This window comes from Mirounga leonina, unplaced genomic scaffold, assembly GCF_011800145.1.
Source record: "Mirounga leonina isolate KUSES-001 unplaced genomic scaffold, KU_Mleo_1.0 Mir_114, whole genome shotgun sequence".
Taxonomy (NCBI): Eukaryota; Metazoa; Chordata; class Mammalia; order Carnivora; family Phocidae; genus Mirounga; species Mirounga leonina.
In genome coordinates, this window is record NW_023270265.1 from 18,614,703 (window position 1) to 18,635,895 (window position 21,193).

Below are 21,193 nucleotides of genomic sequence, written 5' to 3' on the forward strand. Positions count from 1 at the left end.
TTCCAAGCAGTGTAGAAATAGATGTGAGCCCAGGACTGAATCCAACGCTCTCATCCTCATCACGGCAGGAGAGGCAGCATGGACCATGGATAGAATATGAACTCCAGGGGCGCCTGGGTGGCTCAGTCGTTAAGCGTCTGCCTTCGGCTCAGGTCATGATCCCAGGGTCCTGGGATTGAGCCCCGCATCGGGCTTCCTGCTCAGCAGGGAGCCTGCTTCTCCCTCTCCCACTCCCCCTACTTGTGTTCCCTCTCTCGCTGTATCTCTCTCTGTCAAATAAATAAATAAATAAATAAATAAATAAATAAATAAATAAATAAATAAATAAATAAATAAGAATATGAACTCCAGCATGAAATACATCCCCAGTCACTGGCTATGTGATCTGGAATAAGTCTCTCAATCCTGGGCTTCTGTTTCTCCGAAATTCCATGGGCTGTATAAACTGACCAAAGGAGAGCACAGATGGGTGTAGACTGTTGCCTGAGGCTGGGCTGGCTTGTTTATTCTCCGAATGGAGTCAATTGAAAGGTCGTGCATAGGATACTCCCAGATGCACACTGACGGCGAGGGCAGGATGCCCACTTGAAGAAGAATGACTGCAACTAATGTATGGATTTACGTTTGCAAGGCCAGTGCCCTTGAAGCTGTTCATGGGTCAGTCCCTTTGCACAAGGTGAAGAGTAGAGACAGCTGTCCTCAGTTTTCTGCTGTCTTGAGTGTTTGTAGTCATTGCCATCTGAATACCCCTGAGATTTCCTCATCCTTCTGGATTTTGCTGCTATTGGGTCCTGGAAACTGCTGAGAGCTAAATCCAAAGGAAAAAAATATAGACTTAAAATCCATATGGTATAATATATAGGACTATATATATAACATATATCATACAATTTATAATAATATATATTTGATATTATATGTGTGTGTGTGGATACATATATATATATCAGAGCCCAATTACTAGCTGCATGTACGCAAAAGTACACAAAAGTTAAAACTATATAGGAAATGAAGTACGCTGTACCACATGATGGAACTAATACATGAAATGGACATAAAATTCTCCAAAGCATAAATTTAAAAGGAATATAGATTTTATTTAATCATGAGGGGAAACATGATAACAAGAGCTTTGTTCTTGTCCAGCTCTGCCATTGGCTAGCTCTGTGAACTCTGTAAGACACAGTGAGGTCCATAACAAGCTTATGGGTCAGACAATTTAAATTATGGTGTGGCAGGGCATCGATCTGCACAATACGACAATACAATTCAGATGTGCAATAGCAACAAAACAAACGAAAGTCCTATTTGTCCCACAACTAATCACATCGTTGTAAGGCTCTCATTCCCATGGTGGAAAGACCATAGGGGAAAATGAAATACTTAAATTTGACAAGTCAACGTGATTTAATCTCAAGTTTTAAAAAGTCTCCTTCAGTGCAACAATTTTATTTGGACAAATAGTCAATTCAAACTCACACTCAGAGAAGTTCTTCCCTCTTTCTTTAATTTCAATATTCTCCCTTTCCTTCCTTCTTCACAGTATAGTATCGGAGTAGAGGGCAAGTCTACTGTGTATCTGTTTCTTGGCAGGGCTGAGGCATCTGGTCTACCTGCTTTCCTTCCCTCACTGCTCTCCAGTGTACATGTCGTTGGTGCAGACAGGCTCCTGAGCACTTTCTACAGGTGTCTGTGGAGGTACAGCTAATCCTAGAGATTTAGGGTGTTATGCTCGCCCCTGCTCCTTAGTGTCCTGAATACAGTGGTCAAAACAAATCAAGAAGTAAATGTCTGAGAAAGTATGGGAACAATAATCTTATTCCAACTCCACCCACAACATCAATAACCATCTATAGTAGATGACTCAACATGTTTTATCTCCAGTCTTATTCCTTGAGCAGCTGACATATGTGGCCAACTACTACTTCGTATCTCCATCTGGTGCCTGAAAGACACCTCAAATTGAATATATTCAACCAAATTCATCATCTTAATCCCCCCCAAATCTGGCCTTATTTTAGTTTTCCTTACAACAGTAAGTACATCTACCATCTACCAGCTATTTGAGCTAGGAATTTAGAATTCATTCTTAAAAGCCTCTCTACCTCATCAGGTGCAATTATTTTAACCTCCTAATTACCTTACAGATCTGAGCCCTTCCTCTCTGTCTTCACTGCCCCCTGTCTCTCAACTGGGCTTCCTCAACGGCCTCCTGACTGCTTTACCTGTATCCATTCTGGCCTTTTAATCTGCTTTCCTCCTCGGCCAGAGGGATGTTCGCTAAATAAACACAGTGCCAGCAGCGTGCACGCACACGTGCACACGCACACGCACACGTACATGCACACGCACACCTACTTCTTAAAACTCTAGTTGGCATTCTATTACTCTAAGAGAAAGACCAAAATATTTCACACACATCTCAGAATCCTATGTCATCTGACCCCCACTTGCCTCTGCAGCTCCCCTCACACACTTGCCTTCACTCTCTGAGTTCCCGTGACACTGGCCCAATTTCAATCTCTCAATCTGAAAGGCTCCTTCCTGACACAGAGCCTTTGTCTCTGCTATTCCCTCTGTCTTGAAGGCTCCTCTCCCCACTTAACCCTCCTTTTCCTGGCTAACAGTAACTCTTCCTTTGAACCTCACCTTAGCATCATTTCCTCGGGGAGCCTTTCTAACCTTCCTGATGATGTAAAATCTCCTTGTGAAATGTACTTTCTCTCAGCTCTCAAGTTTACATGTATTCATATGATTCTTTGATTAACGGACATCCCCTTTTACTAGATTATAAGCTTCCTGAAAGCAGGGACTGTATCTGCTTTACTATTTTATCTTTGGCATTCTGAACCATGCATGGTACATAGTAAGGTGCTGTCATACATATTTTTTATTTCCACTCATTGAATGCATAACTGATTGAATAAAATCCATCCAGAAACTCTTTGATGATTACATTTTTAAAAATATAATAAGTTATTGATATTTGTGGAATTGACTGTCAATGGGAGAAATGTTTTTAGGTTGGAGATTTTGACAGCTGTTTATGCCACCTATTAGCTTGGTACTCTTTGGAAAATCATTTAACTCAGCAGCAGCATTAAAATAATAAACCTGTTTTCAATCACAAAGCTACAGATAAATAGTCAAGTATTATACAAATGTAAGGCATTATGATTTTATTAGCAAGTTTAAAAGCTTTCTATGCAAAAGCCACAAAAAAATACATAAGAACACGTAATTAACGTTGAAAAAAGCCTGTGATTTCCCCCACAGACTTTAATTTTATATTAGTCAATGCGATGTTTAATCAAATGTTACACTAAATATTTATGGAACATTCTGTAGGTAACGAATACCTTGCAAAAAATATCTATTTCCTATCATGTAATCATTATTATAGTTCAGTTCCATGGGTGGTAGCAGCTCCTTCCCCATAGATGAGGAAACTGAGCTTTAAGCAGGTAACTGCCTTGTCCAAGGTCATGAGCTAGTAAGGGATGAGCGAGGGTTCCAACACCTGGTGTCTCTGACTTCAAAACTATCCATGCTTCTGGAAATTTGGGCTGATTTAAAGGAGAAATTTTATCAAACAAAAGTAGCATTTCACTTTTTTTGGTGGTGGGGGGAAGGTCATTATTAAAACCCAAATTAGTAGCCTAGAAAATGGCCGGCAAGAAATATCTCAAAGACCTGAGAAAAAAGTATAGAGACAGAAATCATGAAGGAAAAGTTTAGAGACTTAGAATCTCTATGTCCAGAAGACCTAACAAATGAATAACAGATATTTTAGAAGGACAAAGGGAGATAGATAAGAGGAGGTCGTAGTTAGACAAATAAATGGAGAAAATGTTTGTGAGATAATGAAAGACTTAAGTCTGCAAGATTGAAAGGGCTCTCTGATTTCGAGCCTGGAATACTCTTAGGCATGCCTCAATAAAATTTCTGATCTCTTAAGTAAGGATAAAGAGAAAAAAAAATAATATCCAGGTCATTTCACAGTAAAGATACACTTGTCCTTCCTCATATTAACAAACAGCAACTAGTTACACACTGAAATCATCTTTTTCTAGTCCTAAAGTTGCCCCTTTGTCCCCCAAAGGGGAAACAGACATCTCAGTCCATCCTGACACAACACATTGTTGTCATTACTTGATGAATACCCAGCTTTTCCCCACTAGAGTATAAACTCTGTGAAGTCAGAATCCTTGTCTATCTGGATCCCCAATGTCATTGTTTCTTGAGCTTTGTATAGTTCCTGGAACATAGTAGGAACTCAGTATTTGTGGAACCAAGAAGAGGAGGAATGGGGAGAGGAAGGAAGGAAAGAAGGAAGTCAGGAAGCGAGCAGGCATATAATAATAAATGATAGCTTCTTGTTCAATAAGTGGTCATGGTTATTATTGCTGTCACTACTCACATTTTATGGATGGAGTTCTAAGTCCATTTGCTTGCATTTACAAAGACTTCATTAGTCCTTCAGACATTTTGTTGGGCTTTTGCTACAATATAATCATATTTCCAGGCTAACGTCTCTGAAAGAAATTTTCTGTGGCTTCTGTTTTATTTCTAAGTGTAGCATAAGGTATCAACATTTCCAAACAAAACAAAACAAAAAAAGTTTTTCTGAAGATATTTGAACCAAGAACAGCAAGTTATATTTTCACGAGGAAATGGATTTTCTATTAAATGGCAAATTCCTTCAAATGGCTGTTTCATAGAGTTCTCGGCAAAACGGTGTTTTTTAAAATTTACGTGTTTAAATTTAGATTACTGAAAAGTCCATTTCAAGAATGTTTTCTGAACACAGGAAGAGCATCTTCACTCAGTTGTGAAGAAGGCCAATTTTCTTCTACTGTACACTTTCACTCAGCATTTGCTCTTCTGAGCTAGAAAAACAGGCAACGACATTCTGTTAGCCTTTAAACTTTCTATTACAGTCCACATCATCATCTCAAGAGCACTATTATATTTTAGCGCTTTTCAGAAAAGTTATCATACTCAAAAAATATGGCTATTCGTCAACATCCTCATCTGTACCAAGATGACTTCTCCCTTCCCCTGCCTTTCTCACCTGGAATACTTTCTCAGTGTTTGAAATCATTTTAAACTGAAAAAGTAATTCTCCATCTTTGTTGGTTTTATCCAAAAAGATGGAAACGAGGTGTCATTACTGTCCACACCGTCCTAACCCTCACCCATGGCAGACATCACTAATTGATTATGGCAAATCCAGTGCCTAGATTTGAACACAGAGTACATATCAACCTGGGCTTCCAGGCAGTCACCCACAATTATTTAGACCATTTATGGTGAGAAAACACTTGTTTTGCCAGAGATAGTCTAGAAACTATCTGAAAGTTAGGGCAATTAGCCACCTTGAGATCCATTTCAATTCTATTATTCATTCCTATCTACAAATTATTTTACCCCCCAAAGTTGGGAGAGACAAGTTAAGTAATCTTTCATACTCCAGAATAGTAAAATTTCAACATTTATCATGCTGTTGTCAGCCATCAAGTAAGAGAGTAGCAACTACGTATAGGTTTAAGTAGTAGTAGTTGTGTGTCCTATGGAAAGATTGCAGTGGTCTCTTTAGATCTTGTATAAATCAAGAAAAAGTACGTGCATGAGAAGTCAGTAAGATGCATGTTATTGGAAATGTAGAATAAAGTTGATCTTGGGCAAAGAGGAGTGGAAAAGAGGTCCCAAGAAGAAAGGGAGAGAGTATAGAACTAACCCTGCCCATTCAGGCTGACAAAACACGGGACAAGAAAGGAATGAATTCTGCTGCAGGATGGGAGGCCGAGAGTGTGAAAGAATCAACTAGTTCAAACCTACCACATTTTACCTCAAACAGTGTGGTGTCTATGGCACTTTGCATCTGTGTTTGTGTTATGGTCCATCTACTCACACAAGTTTTCATTTCATGGTACAGCATGTTTTTACAACTGAAGCAATGGAATAGGGATGCCTCCTGATTATGAAGTAAACTGGAAGAGGGAGTGGGCAATTACTTGGGTTGATAATCTTCAGAGCCCAAACCCAAGCAATAATCACACATTCCCACCATTTTCCCTATGTAAGTGGCAAGAACGTACCATTGGTTAATAGGTTAATATTTTTAGCAGGCAAAATTTTACTAATCTATATGTTTAAAATGATTACATGCTCTCTATAAGATACTCTTTATTGAACTACAATAGAATATTTGGGTAGCAGAAATTAACTTCTAGGTACATCTTTCTTTTTTTCAATCCCCCAAGATCCATGATCAAAGCTGTTCTAAGAGTTGTAATACTAAAGGAAAGTACTGTTTTTCTTGTACAGAGGGATGATCTTCCCAACCTAGTATCTATGGAAGGCATCATTTTGGTGCTTTCCACAGCAATGGGAATAAGTCTGTCCTGAGCCATCCACATCACTTACCTGGACCCCATTACAAGCATACCTGTCAGACAGTATAATTTGAGGTCATGGCCTCATTTGTAAAATTTTTTTTGCAAAACTGGGAATTGAATATGTGAACTTGTTCTCATATGAATGTCATTTGTGGGAGCTCAGTGGAGATACACTGTCTTTCCTATTCTTCTGGAAATAATAATCCAGCTTCCAGCTACCTTAATATTATGTAAAGTCCTGGTTAAAAAAATAAATAAATAAATAACCTTGCCTTGAGAACCTGAGATCCACTCTGACTCCTCTCATATAGGTCCCTAGCTAATGCTAAAAGCATAATACGATTTTTATAAAGATGGGGATGTGCCTCGGCATAAAATAAAATATGGTGTTATCAGAAGGAAGCCAGAGGAGTTTATGAAGGTTCAAAATCTTCCCCGTATTTTTCTGTTTTGCTAAATATAGAAACAATGAATCATATGAATGGATGTGCTCAGCGTTCCTCTCCCCAGCTCCAAGCTCTTTTCCTTTTGGGAGGGGGCGGCATGAAATGTGGAACACTGTCTCAGCTTGCTTTCAACCTTCTGGTCTCCCATCAAAGCCCTAGAAGTCTAGAAACTGCTACCAATTTTTCCCTGGTCCAACTGGGAAAAATGGAGAGAATGAAATACTCTGTATCAGTCAGAATTCCCCAGAGAAGCAGAAAGCAGAATCACATTTATTTATGGATATATACATATACAGATAGAGATTATTTATATATATATATAGAGAGAGATTATATATATATGTGAAATATAAATAGGATATAAAATAGGATATATATATACACATATATGAACACACATTTATATATATGTTACATATATGTGTATACACACATACACACACACACACACAGACACAGTCTTGAGTCAAAAATCTACAGGGCAGACCAGCGGGCTGGAGGCTCAGGCAGGATTTCTATGTTACAGTCTTGAGGCAAAAGTCCTTCTTCTTCCTAAAGGCTCAGTTTCTGCACTAAATAAATTCAGCTGATTATATAAGTGCCACTCACATTGTCAAGGGCAATCTCTTTCATATAAAATCACTTGTAACTGCAAATGTTAATCACATCTACAAAATTTACCTTTGCGACAACATCTAGGCTAGCGTTTGACCAAACAACTGGGCACAACAGTCTAGCCAAGTTGACAATTAAAATTAACCATCGTGCATCAGTCCTAGCAATGTCTCAAATTGTTGATCTTCAGGCGCCTGGGTGGCTCAGTCGGTTAAGCGACTGCCTTCAGCTCAGGTCATGATCCTGGAGTCCCGGAATCGAGTCCCGCATCGGGCTCCCTGCTCGGCGGGGAGTCTGCTTCTCCCTCTGCCCTCTTCCCTCTCGTGCTGTCTGTCTCTCATTCTCTCTCTCTCAAATAAATAAATAAAATCTTAAAAAAAAATGTTTAAAAAAATTGTTGATCTTCTAGAAATTATTTCTTTACATCTCGTTCTATCAGATTGATAAATATGTGATTTTTCTTGTTCTAAAATAAATTAAAGAAATGTCAAAATGATGGCTTTATACACAGCACAGAGCCTTTAGAAGTAGAAGGGAAAATGGTGTCGCAAGCCTTAGAGTTATTTAAAGATAAAAGAAAAGCTCTAAGATACTGCAAGGTCCTTAAATATAGGAATAAATTATAGGAATAAATGTAAAAATAAATTGGAATTGGAGAGCATTCCAAGGGCAGATGTCTGATACTGTTATCACCTCAGAAGTATACAAGTTCTGGAATTGAAGCGACATAGCTAAAGTCAATACACATGCAAGACGCATTACACTAGAATCTGGAGGGTTTTTTCCTTTTACAGGAAAGAGAAGTACAACCTTTTTTAGGAGTTTACATTCCCTGTGATTGCTTTCATTTCAAAAAATAAGATCAAGAAGAAAATGAAGGTGTTTTATTATCACCCAAAATTCAACAATAAATAGACACAAAGTGGAACTGATTTAGTTTGCGACACCATAAATGCAACATCCTATTGTTCTAAAGTGCCTTTCATTTATTCATTAGTGTTGTTATTCAGCATGATTGCGTGCCTGCTCTGTCCTAGGCTCTCTGCTGTGGACTGACAACACAGTCACTTCTAGTATCATGGCAGTGACCCTCAGAAGGATTTGCTTGTATTTATAAAATACCTGGGAGGCAGAGAGATAACATTTTTTTTCTGTGCATAAATGCATAAACATTGCCTGAATGGCTATACCATCATCTGCCAGATGGGTACATCTGCCAAGCTGGGTCAACAATGTTTGTGTATGCTTAGTAACATCCCTCTTTGAAGTATGCCTACCTCCCAACACACCTGCCACCCACATGCTCCCAAATCCATCATTTTTCTTTCTTTCCTGGCTCCTTTGAGTTTTTCCTCAACATAGCACAGATCATCACTTATTGTTTGTATCTGTTTCTTGTTCATCATTATATCCCCTGTTCTTGGCTTAGAAAAGGAAAAGAGATGAATGGTTATTTGTTGAGTGAATGAACAAATGGCAATTCACAATTATATGAACTCTGAAACCTGCCCTGGGTCCGGGAATGAGGAAATATAGCTTACTCCCTGACCAAACAGGCATTCCCAACCATGGGCTGTCTATGTTACTATCTTTGAAAAGATACATCTTTTTAAGAATAGAAAACCCAGAAATGGACCCACAACTATATGGTCAACTAATCTTCGACAAAGCAGGAAAGAATACCCAATGGAAAAAAGACAGTCTCTTCAAAAAATGGTGTTGAAACCTGGACAGTGACAAGCAGAAGAATGAAACTGGACCACTTTCTTATACCGTACACAAAAATAAATTCAAAATGGATGAAAGACCTAATTTGTGAGACAGGAATCCATCAAAATCCTAGAGGCCAACACAGGCAGCAACCTCTTTGACCTCGGCCATAGCAACTTCTTACTAGATATGTCTCCTGAGACAAGGGAAACAAAAGCAAAAATGAACTATTGGGATTTCATCAAGATAAAAAGCTTCTGCACAGCAAAGGAAACAATCAATAAAACTAAAAAGCAACTTTGGAATGGGAGAAGATATATGCAAATGACATATCTGATAAAGGGTTAGTATCCAAAATCTATAAAGAACTTATCAAACTCAACACCCCAAAACAAATAATCCAGTTAAGAAATGGACAGAAGACATGAATAGACATTTTCCCAAAGAAGACATACAGATGACCAAGAGACACATGAAACGATGCTCAACATCACTCATCATCAGTGAAATACCAATCAAAACCACAATGAGATACCCCCTCACACCTATCAGAATGGCTACAACTAACAACACAGGAAACAACAGGTGTTGGCGAGGATGTAGAGAAAGGGGAACAAAGGGAGAAGGGGCTGCAAACTGGTGCAGCCACTCTGGAAAACAGTTCCTCAAAAAGTTAAAAATAGAACTACCCTACAATCCAGCAATTGCACTACTAAGTATTTACCCCAAGGATACAGAAATACTGAATCAAAGCAGCACATGCACCCCGATGTTTATAGCAGCATTATCAACAATAGCCAAATTATGGGAAGAGCCCAAATGTCCATCGACTGATGAATGGATAAAGAAGATGTGGTATATATATACAATGGAACATTATTCAGTCATAAAAAAGAATGAAATCTTGCCATTTGCAATGACATGGATGGAACTAGAGTGTATTATGCTAAGCAAAATAAGTCAGTCAAAGACAAATACCATATGATTTCACTCATATGTAGAACTTACGAAACAAAACAGATGAATGTAGGGAAAAAGGGAAAAAAAGAGAGGGAAACCATAAGAGAGACTCTTAACTATAGGGAACAAACTGATGGTTGCTGGAGGGGCGGTGGGTGGAGGGATGGGCTAAATGGGTGATGGGGATTAAGGAGGGCACTTGTGATGAGCACTGGGTGTTACATGTAAGTGATGAATCACTAAATTCTACTCCTGAAACTGATATTACACTATATGTTAACTAACTAGAATTTAAATAAAAACTCAAAACGTTAAAAAAAAGATACATCTTTGAAGTGCAAGAACAATGGGGACCCTCTCTTAACCTGAGAGAATCAAGCTCTATTGCCCTGAAGCATCTACTGTATGTTAGAAATTAACTTCTCTGTTATGCATCTAGAATGTTCTGTGTCATCCTTAGGAAAACTGCAAAAATAGTCACTGAAATCATTTTCTGTGTTCAGATGAAAAAGGCCAAGGGGAGGTATGCCCATACCTGAGGGGCAACTTTTCCATACTGTATCATTGCAAATACACTGAATAACTATAATTATAACTATAACTATATATAAGTGTGTGTGTGGTGTGTGTGTGTGTGTGTGTATATATATATATACATAAAACTATATATAATTAACTAGATAATTGCTCATTATTGGCTCAGTCCCTCCATTTCCCCCTCTTCTGATTGATCCTGACCAGTTTAATTCTATATTGGTGGCAGGGACCTATATTTTGACGCTTTTATTTCAACGCATCACTATTAGGTAACACTTGAGGTCCTGTTTGTCAACCTTTTCGCTGCATCACCAGAGGGCCCCTAGGCACGGGAAGTTCCATGCTTCTGGTCCCCTGTGCTCCTCATGCAGCGTCTGATATTTCTCAGCAGGGCACAGAACACAATCAGTGCCAAGAATTTCGGGAGATTGGGGCGGGGAACCTAGAGCCCCACTGTCAAGTCTGTTGCAGAGCATACAGCAATAGAAGCTAATCCAGGGACAGCCAGCACAGCAGGGGGAGGAAGGAGTGAGCAGGACTGAGCGTTCCCCAGCCAGTGGATGCCTGCTGGCTGGCTGACTCACCATCTTATTTCCCTCGCTTCATTCTCCTGAGAAAAATAGGACTCCCTCTCCCTATGCTTGCTGCTCTTGGTAGGAGCCCAAACCTCAAAGCAGCTGGGACAAGAAGGTGAAAACAAGGGTTTTTGATCACGTTATATGAAGCCTTGATACAAGAAGAGAGCCTACCTCCTTCTGTTTCTATGAAACAAAATATGGCTCAGCAGTTTGCTTAATCAGAATACGTCTTGGCTATTTTTTTTTGGCTATTTTATCACGTTAAGTCTGCCAACCATTCTTTTAAAACGGATGTGACAGGAACAGTGCAACCCGTATGTCTCTCCAACAACAATAAGTAGAGAATTATTATAGATCTGGGAGAGGCATGCTTTTCATGTATGCTTATTGTGCTACTGAATTTCTGAAGTACAGACCCTCATCTAAAATTTCAAGTAGTATCTATGACAGCCTAGAATGGTTTTCTCATGTCACTTGTGGGGATAAGTGATACTGATAAATAAAATAAGTCATTCAGTTAGGGTTTTTCTTTGTGTATGAAAGATGTTTGCTCTCACTTAATAAGTTTAAAAATAAAAGATCAACCCTACACAGACTACTCCCTTCCTCAAAGACCTAAATCGGCTCTGGGTGTGTTGACTAGACCAAAAAGTTCCCCATTCAGCTAAGTCGCTGAGGAAAATGAGATGACGCATATTTCCATGCTTCTTGATGATTTTTCCCTTCAGAGAAACTATTAGAATAATAACCCAGTACTCAGGAAGAATAAATATATAACAGCAATAAAAGCAGATACAGTTGACCTTGGAACAGCATGGGTTTGTACTACGCAGTCCACTTAGACGCGAATTTTTTGGATAAAAATGTATTTCTCTTCTTTATGATTTCCATAACAACATTTTCTTTTCTCTAGCTTATTTTATTGTAAGAATACAGCATTTAATACATGTAACATACAAAATGTGTGTTCCTTGACTGGTGATGTTATAGATAAGGCTTCCCCAGCGGCCCTCTTGGTGCAGTGGGCAGCGCGTCAGTCTCATAATCTGAAGGATAAGGCTTCCTGTCCACAGTAGGCTATTAGTAGTTAAGTTTTGGGGGGAGTCAAGGTTACAGCGGATTTTTGGCTGCCCAAGGATCAGTGCTTCTAACCCCCACGTTATTCAAAGGTCAACTCTACTAGACGACTTATTGGGAGCAAGCAGGTACTCTTCTAAGCATTTTACATTTATCAGTTCATTTAATCCTGATAAAAACCCTATGCAAGGGATGCCCCTAAAATCTCATTTTACCTATTAGGAAACTCAGGCACCGAGGGAAAAGTAACCTTCAGTCACACAGGAAGTAGGTTGAAACGATACTAAAATAAAAACAGTTGGGGGAGAATGGTACCTCTTGTCCCTAAATTTTGTTTCCATCACCACTTAATTAAAACTTGGCTCAGGAAAATTTTCATTTTCTCAAAATAAGAAAAAAAACCTGCTTGTCTTAGGCCAGGCCTCCCCTCGTAGCTATTAGCAGCTTGCATGTTATAACACATGGTGCATCCTCCTGCTGACAAAGTTAAATGGAGGCCAGTTCTCACTAAATATTCATGCTGTGGGTAAAGAGAACTGCTATCTGTTCATGTGGATTGTGTTATCTGTGGTGATGTCATCAGAATCTTTCTGCATCAGTAACGGAGACTTCTGAAATCCCCAAGAGTCCCCAGAATGGTCATTCTAGCCATCATCATCTCCCTGCCGCAAAACGTATTAAAGAACCAAGTCTCTGATTCATTCAAACAGCCATCCTCCTCTTGCCCACAGAGTTCCTCGCTATAGCACTTTGCTGTCTCTGGCTACGCTGGGCTTAGCAAGGACAATTCCTTACTGGGGCCTTACTGAACATTTAAAAAGAGCAGTCATTTCTAAATACAGTTACCTACAGCTTCCTTAGTATCTTGTGCAAGTATCTTATGCACTTTAAGTGAGCTTTTTTACCTAAACCCTACCTATACAGACCTCAGCCTCCAAAATAAAATTTGCCACATTTTAAATCCGAGGCAAATTCAAGGTAACAAATGGACTCAGGTTCCGCTATGTACAACACGGAAGTTTTATAGCTCCTTAGCTTGTGTTTTAGTTCCGGACTTTGCTCCCCAAATGATGAAGCTAATTTAATTAAGGGTCTGTGGAAGCAATGTCCTGTTTAGTGCTGGAAATAGGAAAAACATACATCATTTCTGTCCCTTCCTACATCCCCATCCGCCCTCAAACCTAGTGATGTGAGTATCTCGCAGACAATGCCCTGTGGATTTAAGAATCACGGCAGGTCAGAGAATTCTCAGACTAATCTTAAGTCCATGGCTTATTGTAGGGACCCACAGGTAGAAGTCTGAGAGAACACAGTGTAGAGAAAAGTCGGGCTGATCAGAGGCTTCACAACCCAAGGAGCCCCATAGTCAATGACAGTTAACTTTGGTTGAACACGCATCTCTAGCCAGGCACCTTTCTAAATGCTTTACATGTTTTTACTCATTTATCTTCACAGGGAAATGATGAAATAGGTACTGTTCTTATCATCCATGTTTTACACATGAGAACCCTGAAGCACAGAGAAGTTAAGTGACTAGCCAAGGTCACACAGCTAGTTAGAGGCAGAGTTAAACATTTGGATCCAAGCCTTCCAGCTTCAGAATTCCTGAGCTGAACTACTCTATTCCAGCTGCTTCTCGGAATATAAATTTAATGTTGCTGTCCTCTTCTTCCTGGCCTCAGAGATAAAGAAAGAAATGGTCAGTAAATTACCTGAGGGTTCATGGAGAAGGTGGATTTCAGAAAAACCTGTGTTTGGGATTTTCATTTGTTTTTGGGGGGGGATGTTGTTTTTTGGTACTGGAAAGAAAAAGACTCCTTATAATAATTATTGTAATGTTTGCCTAGCAAAGAACCTTTGGACACATTTATCTGACTTTCCAGGGCGGAAGTAAACAACAGTTAAGGTCCCCATTTGTACTTACAGTTATGACGATTTAAGAATCCAGTGAACACCAAAAGCACCAACATAGGTCACAAAAGATACAAACAGAGCAGCATACCCAGAGGGTTAGGGATTCCTGAGCCCATTTTATCCCACTATATCCAATCGATATGGCTTTGTTGATAGAAACATTCCGCTTTCAACCTTTCCAGTATTCCCGACATTTATTATCTCTTTGGAGAGCAGGGATGATTCTGGAGCTTTCAAAGCCTAGAATCTAAACCAGAATATAAGGAGAGCCTGAGCCTTATTTACCTTGCACACTTACGTGTTGCAGGTGCCTAGAAACATGCCCAACAGATAGTAGGCACTGACTATACTGAGTGAAAGTTGGTCAGTGAATGACTTGGAACACCAGAGTTCTCTGAGTCTGGTTCCAGTCCTGGTTTGAGGGAAACGGGTAGGACCCTTACACAAATTTATTCTATAATTCCTTCTGCAGGATTTGCAACCTGAAAACATAACAGACAAGGGAAATCTTGGCTCAAACTTATACTTCTAAGACTATTGTAGCAGCCCCAGGACATGTTGATGATAATACCAGCATTTGACCACTGGTTGAAGGTAAAGAGGTCCATCCACCCAAAGCATGTACCTCAAACTCATTTGCGAAGTCATGCAGTATAATGGTTAAGAATTTGATCTTTGGGGTCTGATGTAAATTCAAATCTGAGCTCCACCATTAATAAGCTGCATTCTGAATATCTCTTAACCTCTGTTCCCTTGTGTTTAAAATCAAGGTAATAATGCATTCCAAATCTTCTTTTTGTAAGAATTCTTTGCGGTAACATACAAGAGGGGCTAGCAGAATGCCTGGCTATAAGGAAATGCTGAACAGATGGTTGGAAAGGGTATAATGGAAACATGCTGAATACTCCTTCATTCTGAGGTTCATTCTCATACAGTATTTCTATCACTAAAAGCACACGGAATTGATGATCACCAACTTTTCTTTTAAACAGTCTGTGTCCCCCACAGGTCACTGAACCTCTCAGAAAAGAATTCTGATATCTTCTAGCAACGTGCCCTATGAACCCTGGCAAGAGTAGGGCTTATCACCATGGCATTGGGAAGTCAGCTGTGCTATGCTCATAAAGAGAATACATTTCACTAAATGAAAGAACGTATATGGTTTCTAGAAATACTTAGCTTGTTTCTGGGCCAGGGATCCTCATTTCTGTTATCCTCAAACTGCCTTTCCAAATAACTTTAATGAAAAGAACCCCTGACTTTTCCATACCTTGAAGATTCTAATCTAGTGTGTTATTCTAACATCCACACATTCAGGAGCCTCTTGGACCCTCTGTCCCACTCAGGAATTTTCTTACCTGTGTTAAGGGAATCTGACTTAATCACAGAAAATATTTGTGCTTATTTGGTGATATAAATCATAAAATATAAAAGACGTGTTGCAAATAAAAACATTTAATTAGCTTAAAATGATTATTGCACACACTAGCAACGTCATCCTAAGAGGAAGATTATCGGATACAAGGAGGAAAGGAATGGAAATGAGGGAAATATTTTAAAATTCATACAATATACCAGAAGCTGGAATACTTCACTACCAGCATTTACTGGCCTTAATGGATGCCAACCTCTATGCGAGCTCTTTTATGCCCACTTTCTCATATAATCATCACAACTAGTCTTTGATGTTGGGAAAGCAGATCCCTTTTTTCAAAGTGGGGAAGCCTTAGCAGAAAAGGGATAACTTGCCCAAGGTCCCTTATCCAAGAAATGGTGTGTTCAGAACTTGAACTGCCAAATCTGGATCCAAAATCTAAGATTTCTCATGCTATCATTTCACGTGCCCCATTGTTAACTTAAGCAGAGGGTAAAATCTTGACCCTCATAATTGGAAAGAGTAGGTGTGGGATACAATTTTTTGACCACTTTACAGCAACAGATACTATTATATAGGAGGACAACTTCATTGTCTCTCTATATCACTGAGATAAAGATGCACCCCAACTTCTCAGTCAAAGGAAGAATGAGCTAGATCTTGATTTTGCTTGAACCAGAGATCAATAGGTTTTAACAGAACTCTGAAATTCTGGAGTCTCCACTTATAATGCTTTTGTTGTGTTTGTATCTTGGGTCCAATTGCAGCTCAACTGGTTACAGAGAACAAGTTTTCCTTACTCACTCACCATCTTCTCCTAGCTCATGGCTTTTCCTCCAAAACCTTCTCTGGGTATTTTCATCAATAGGCTTCATAATCAGAAATATAAAGAGAATCACAGCAACACCAATTCTACCCCCAGGACAGGTTCCTGAAGGCAAGCTTCGGACACTTCACTTGCTTTTCAGACAAGAGTAGAAATAATTGGGCTGCACTAGGTCTATTTTTAGGAAATTATTCTGAAGAACAATCATTAGGTAGGAAAGATTCTACCTTCTCCATCTTCATGGGCTTGCTAAATGAGGACAGCAGTTTGTGGAAAGGCGGTTGTAAGCTTTTAAAACCACTACATTTCATACAGAAGTTGGTTTCTTACATATTTCAATGGGCATGGCCTGAAGCCCAAACTAAAAAGAAAGATACCCATCATTAGCTCTAATTTATTAACGATTCTTCTCTACCACGTCCAGGACTAGGTGACGTGCCCAGAAAAAAAAAAATCCATATAAATTTGCGTCATAAAAGCAAATGTCATGATTATTAAACCATGGGAGAGTCTGTCAGTTGGTGGGATATTTGTTTTTATGCTGGGTCCCCCCAGGGGTGGGGGCGGGGAACCTGTGCAGCGCCTGGTTTCCCAACTGAGCTCTATCTCCTGAGATTTGCAGTTACCTCAGTGCCTCTCACTTACACAAGTGGTTTAGGACAATTCAAAGTGTCCAGGCCAAAGACACTGGCTCTAATCCTGGTCCTGCTGGATTTAAATAAATTCCCTCATCTCGAAACTGTGTGGATGGGACTAGGTGATGTCTAAGTTTCTCCAGAAGCCTCAAATTCTGGAGGCTCCTTCTTCTACTCCCTCCACCCTATTCACACATAGGCTTCCTGGCCTCTTCCCCTTCCCAAGGCAAACGCCACTGGAAGCAGGGGCGACTGCGTGAACTGGTCTGGTTGTCAGACTCCAGGACACGGAGGGGGCCACTTTCACCACAAGGCAGGGTCACCGTAAGGGGAATGCGCACTTGGAAGTGACTTTCCTTTCCTGCTCTCGGGCATGGAGCTGGATGCGAAGTAGACCCCAGGCTTGTTCTCTGCGCCACTCTACCCCCTCTTCTCTGACAACAGCCAAGCCTGAGCCCACGCCTCCGGATGCAGCTTCGAGGCCATCTCAGCCATCGGGTTGGAAACAATTGCATTTTCCCACAGTCTCTCCTTCTCTCTCTCCCTGTCCTTCCATTCCTGGGCGGCTAGCAGGGGATGGACTAGGAGTAACTAGCTGGGAGGAAATGAAACACTGGGCTCATACAGTCCCGTTGTCTTTCCTGGAGTTCTACAGACTGAGACCTCAAGCCTGAAACCAACTGCCAAACATGCGGTTTTGGCCATTTACCTTCCATGCGCTCCATTTGGGTGTGCTTTCCCAGAGAAAATTCCAGGGAGGGTGGGAGATGGGGCTGGGTAGGTGGGAGGCAGATGCTCTGAATTCCTTGGCTCTAACACTACTGTCACCAAGAATAGTACAATTACCAAAAAGATAGTTTGGAGAACACACTTTGATTCCAGAAACAAATATAAACAATTTTATCAGAAGTTAGCTTAGACCCTAATTAATAGTGTTTGCTTAAAATATAAGTTCTTACCTGACAAATATATGGCAAAAATTCATTTGTCTGAACTAATTCACATATAGCCTAGACCTCTCTCTTTCTCAGAGTATCTCTAGTTCTATCACTTTCTTTCCTCATCTTTTCCTCCCTCTCTCGCTCTCACACACACACACTCACACACACACGTACACACACGCACGCATGCACACATACACTCTACCGTGAGACCATGCAGGTACATCACGGCATCACACTGAGAGGGACTAAGAGTCTACTCTTTCCCAACAAGCCATCTGTACCAGGAAGCCTCCTGAACCAGAGCCCGAAGAAGAAATAATATACTTGATCTCGGTTTTTCCTATCCAAAGCCCACATACATGCCCACCTCGTAACACACACGGCATCTGGCTTACACACCCCGACGTTTCCCTACCCACTGGGAGCTCTGCACCTCAAACACGTTACTGCAACTATGGGGAGTGAATTCTCAAGGACATAACCTGGGCTGAGAAACTGTGAGGACAAGAGGCAGCGACCTCTGTGTCCAGTGAGCTCAGAGCGCCCTCCTCACCAGCAAAGTCGAATCGAACTCCCATCCAGCTTTTCCTGGAGGGCAGTGACCTATCGATAATGCACCTCTCCAGGTCCTTGGCGTCCCATCCTGTCCTGAGAACCCTGTCATTTCCACACCATTGGCTGGAGCCTAAATGCTGCTTTGGGTACAGAAGAAAAGGAAATAAAGCTGAAAGAATATTCAGCAGCCACCTCCCCAGGAGGTTACAGAAACTCAGCTGTAAGGATGATGTCTGACTTCCCAGAGGAGAAAGGGGGAAGAGGAAAGACAAAAACATTCAAGAGTTGTCAAACTCCAGAGTTCTTCTTTCCACAGTGATAACAAATGCAGGCTACATCAAAGACTTTGCATTTTTCCTAATATGCCCTGAGCAGCTCTCAAGCTGTTGCCATTAAGCGACTCTGATGTTTTCTAATGCACAAGCACATTTATAGTAATTAGACATGGGATGCTTCTTTCCGTCCCAGAACCTTAATGCTGGAGCCTGTGGAGGAAGTCTGGCAGAGTCTTCTCGGTTACAGTGGCTACTCTCCTGTACCATCTCTTTTTCAAAAGGGAGGTGTGACGTGGCATATAGTGACAGGCTGGTACCAAACCCAGGGCGGCCCCCATAGAGCCCAGAGAGGGAGAACTGTGCCGGGGAGCACCCTCTACACCGCACCACAGCGGGGCAGGGCTGCGGGGAGGGAAAGGGAGAGAGGAGGAAAGATGGGAATGACGTTCCTTGGCGACTTTCCCATTTCGCCGCAGGGCTGACCAAAGGTGCTCCATGACACTGCATTCCTTAGGATGGCAAGGGGTAAAGAAGACCTTTCTGGAGTGAGCACATGTGCTCCTTACCCCATTTGGCTTCCTCAACCTCCAGGCAAACACAAACACCCACGCCTCCTACATATAATTTGCTGCCCTAGCCAAGACTGTTCCCAAAGATTACATTTGATATTTATTGTAAAAATACTACATAGTCAGAGTAAAATCTTCCATTATGCAAACAGTATACTGTGAAAGGTCATCTCCCCGTCACCTAACCACCCCCCCACCATGTGCCCTGGCCACAAGTAACCATACTCCACAGTTTACCTTATATCCTTCAAGAAGTGAGTTATGCATATGCAATTGAATCTGTATAAAATACTTCTAAAAATATTCACAGGGGTGAAATAAGTCAAACAGAGTGAAATAAGTCAAACAGAGAAAGACATGTATCATATGATCTCACTGATATGAGGTATTCTTAATTGCAGGAAACAAACTGAGGGTTGCTGGAGTGGGGGGTGGGGTGGGAGGGATGGGGTGGCTGGGTGATAGACACTGGGGAGGGTATGTGCCCTGGTAAGCGCTATGAATTGTGCAAGACTGTTGAATCTCAGATCTGTACCTCTGAAACAAATAATGCAATATATGTTAAGAAAAAAAAAAGAAGAAGAAGAAGAAGGTAGAGGGAGGGGAAGAATGAAGCGGAGGAAATCAGAGGGGTAGACGAACCATGAGAGACGATGGACTCTGAAAAACAAACTGAGGGTTCTAGAGGGGAGGAGAGTGGGAGGATGGGTTAGCCTGGTGGAGGGTATTGAGGAGGGCACATTCTGCATGGAGCACTGGGTGTTATGCACAAACAATGAATCATGGAACACTTCATCTAAAACTAATGATGTAATGTATGGGGATTAACATAAGAATAAAAAAAATAACAAAAAAAATAAAAATATTCACAGGGAATCACACAGAGCATACTGTTTCATTACTTGCTTTTTTAACTTAATATATTTTGACATTTTTCCATGTCAGTATACTCAGATCTAATTCATTCTTCATAAGAACCAAATACTGTTCGGGCAGACCATAATTTAATGAGTCCCCTCATTAGTGACCATTAGGTAACTTCCAGTTGTTTTTTATTACAAGCCATGTTGCAGTTAAATTACTTGTACATATATCTTTGTGTACCTGTGCAAGCATTTCTTTTTTTTAATTCTTTTTTTTTAAAGATTTTATTTATTTGAGAGAGAGAGAGAGAATGAGCAGGGGTGAAGGGTAGAGGGGGAGAGAGAGAGAGAGAGAGAGAAGAAGACTCCCTGTCAAGCAGGGAACGCGACGTGGGACTCGATCCCAGGACCCTGGGATCATGACCTGAGCTGAAGGCAGATGCTTAACCGACTCAGCCACCCAGGCACCCCTGTGCAAGCATATCTTAGAAGTGGAATCCTTGGCTTAAAAAGGATGTACATTATAAATTTAGATAGATGAAATCATATTGCTCTCAACAATAATAATTGAAAATAAAATGTTGGCTTTTCCACATCCTTGCCAACACACAGTATTCACCAGTAGGTGAAAATGATATTTTGGGGCACCTGGGTGGCTCAGTCAGTAAGTGTCTGCCTTTGGCTCAGGTCATGATCCCAGGGTCCTGGGATCGAGCCCTGCATCTGGCTCCCTGCTCCGTGGGAAGCCTGCTTCTCCCTCTCCCACTCCCCCTGCTTGTGTTCCCTCTCTCGCTATGTCCCTGTCTGTCAAATAAATGAATAAAATCTTTAAAAAAGGAAAGAAAGAAAGAAAGAAAGAAAGGAAGGAAGGAAGGAAGGAAGGAAGGAAGGAAGGAAGGAAGGAAGGAAGGAA